This window comes from Molossus molossus, unplaced genomic scaffold, assembly GCF_014108415.1.
Source record: "Molossus molossus isolate mMolMol1 unplaced genomic scaffold, mMolMol1.p scaffold_m16_p_16, whole genome shotgun sequence".
Lineage (NCBI taxonomy): Eukaryota > Metazoa > Chordata > Mammalia > Chiroptera > Molossidae > Molossus > Molossus molossus.
The window spans coordinates 63,742,682-63,745,540 of NW_023425351.1; the positions used below are offsets into that span (position 1 = coordinate 63,742,682).

The following is a 2,859-nucleotide window of genomic DNA, read 5'->3' on the forward strand; positions in this document are numbered from 1 at the left end:
TCTCCTGCTGAAGCCACACATTGTCCAAACCCAACCTTAATCTGAGAGCCCAGGAACCTATTGATGCAACACATAAATGCCAGCCTCCCAGGACACAGAGCAGAATGGAGAGGGGCAGAGAGTAGATCTAGAAGGGGACATGAGTAATATCTGGCAAAGTGGTGAGCTCCAATTCCCTTTCCTTTGGGAAGTCTTTTTGGATCCTACCTAAGTCAGAAAAAAAAATTTTAAACTCCCAGAATTCATGTCCTTTGTCCCTCTATTTATTACTGAGTTTCTTGTTTTTTCTTAGAGGTGGGTGTATGTGTGATGTATATGTAGCCCCCACTACACTGAGTACACCGAAGGCTTAATCACTCTCGTGTCATCTTTAGGCCACTCTTCTCCCCTCATGCTTAACGCAGTCTGGCACTCTGCAGACCTTCAGAATCACCGGCTGGATCTGCTGAGTGCTAGTATCACGCAGAGAATTGTCTCTGGACAATGGGGGTTTGCTCAGATGGAGTTTATTGTGCTCTGTTACTAGGTTTGTGTTGCATGCTTCCTGCTTTTGTAAATGTTGATAGCACTGCAAGGCACAGCTAATAGTTCAGGGTATTTAGCTAGAGGTTAAGTATGAACTCCCCTTTTTAGAATACTACAGGGCCTCTATTACTAAGAGCTTTCATACTCTTTGTTTACTTACTAAGGCCTAAGTTTGCACTACCTTTACACTTGGTACCTTACTTCTTCAATAGAACTAGAAACATCAGGGAACAGATAGTGTATGAAGTGAACAACGGCTGGAGCCCTAGACCATGCGTCAGAACACTTCCGCTGCCTGCTGCTTGACAAGTGCCCAAACTTCTTTGAACCTCAGTTTTCTCATCTGCAAAATGGATGCAATACAGTAATAATTAAATACATACAAGCAGAAGTTCTAAAGCTAATACACATAAAAGGGATTATGGTTATTAATAATGGAGCAGAGTGGTAGAGTTAAGTGGCCTTAAGCAATTCTTCTATTGTAATTTTTAAAGATATCATAAATAAAGGCTCTGAAGACAGGCAGAAGGACTCTTTTCCTCCCTGTTTGCTTGAAGATCAACTTCCATCATGAATGACACAGTAACTATCCAGACCAGGAAGTTCATGACCAATAGACTACTTCAGCAGAAACAAATGGTCATTGATGTCCTTCACCCTGGGAAGGCAACAGTACCCAAGACAGAAATTCAGGAAAAACTAGCCAAAATGTATAAGAGCACACCAGATGTCATCTTAGTGTTTGGTGGCAGCAAGACAACTTTGGCATGATTTATGATTCCTTAGATTACGCAAAGAAAAATGAACCCAAACACAGACTTGCAAGACATGGCCTCTATAAGAAGAAGAAGACCTCCAGGAAACAGACAAGGAATGCAAGAACAGAATGAAGAAAGTCAGGAGGATGGCAAAGGCCAATGTTAGCGCTGGCAAAAAGTGAGCTGGAGATTGGACAACAGAAGGAGTAAAGATTCTTCAGTGACTTTATCTGTGGTGATTGTGCAGATTTTTCATGAGAGAATTAATAAACTAAACTTTTATGTGTCTGGTTGTTTGAAAAAAAAAAGAAAGAAAGGCAGAAGGGTTGGAGATCAGATTGCAGATAGCAGTGTAGATCACAATTTTCATCAGATGAGCATCCAAATAATCCTCACTATATTTTGTGATAAGTAGATTTGTCTAATGTGAGACAAATAGAATTAAAAGTAAAATATCTCAAAAATAAAAGGTAGACTGAGATTTTGGAAGCAAAATTTAACAAGTATGTTCTATATCAAGTATGAGCAAATTTTTCTGTAAAGGGCCAGAAAGTAAATATTTTAGGCTTTGTGGACCACACAGTTTCTATTCTGTTATTGTACAAAGTACCATACACAACCCATAAGTAAATGGATGTAGCTGTATTCCAATAAAACTCTATTTCCAAAAACAGGTGGCAGTCTAGATTTGGCCTGTGGCTGTAACCCCTCTTTTATTTTTTTTTTTTTTATTTTATTTTTTTTTTATCCTCACCCGAGGACATTTTTCCATTTTTTGCTCAGGTAGAGTGGGAGGGAGAGAGAGGAACAGAGAGAGAGAGAGAAACATCGATGTGAAAGGGACACATCGAGTGGCTGCCACCCGCACAACCGACCAGGGCCGGGGACAAACTGCAACCGAGGTACGTGCCCTTAGCGGGAACCGAACCCGGGTCTCTCAGGACCGCAGGCTGACGCTCTAACCGCTGAGCCAAACCGGCCAGGGCTGTAACCCCTCTTTTAGATGAACCAAAATTTCCTGTTCCCACATAACCTAGAAAAATGCCCACTGTCTCCTCTATTGTTATGTTCGATTATAAGAGAAGGAATCAATATTTATTGAATATTTACTAGATACGAGGCACTGTAGTAAGCATATTACAACAATAATCTCATTGAACCCTGTGAGGGAAGTACTAGAATTATGTCCATCTTACCTTTGAGGAAATGAAGTGATCGGTCTGGTGTCCAAATACAGGCCTGGCTCACTCCAAAGCTCTCACTCTGTCTACCTCATATGACCTTGCAGATAGGTTGAACCATTTAGCATTATGCTTAGTCCATTAATATTTAATCTAATTATTTATGTTTGGAGTTAATTCTACTATTTTAATATTTGTTTTCTGCTCTCCCCATCTGTTTTTTTGTTCCTATGTTCTGAACTGGGACGACAAAGCTGTCCATGTTCCCTGCCCATTCCCAACCAATCCCATCCCTTCTCATTGGAAAAGCATTTGCTCCCATCGCCTCTTCAGTCAAGCCCACCCTCTTCCAGCATTAAAGCTGCTGGTTTCTTTGACCAGCTTCAAAACCAAGT

At 40.8% G+C, this 2,859-nt stretch overlaps 1 pseudogene; it reads left to right on the plus strand.

Annotated features, from left to right (window-relative positions):
- The first annotated feature begins 1,081 nt into the window (after nt 1-1,081).
- Nucleotides 1,082-1,536, plus strand: LOC118631715 (annotated as a pseudogene).
- Nucleotides 1,537-2,859: the final 1,323 nt, after the last annotated feature.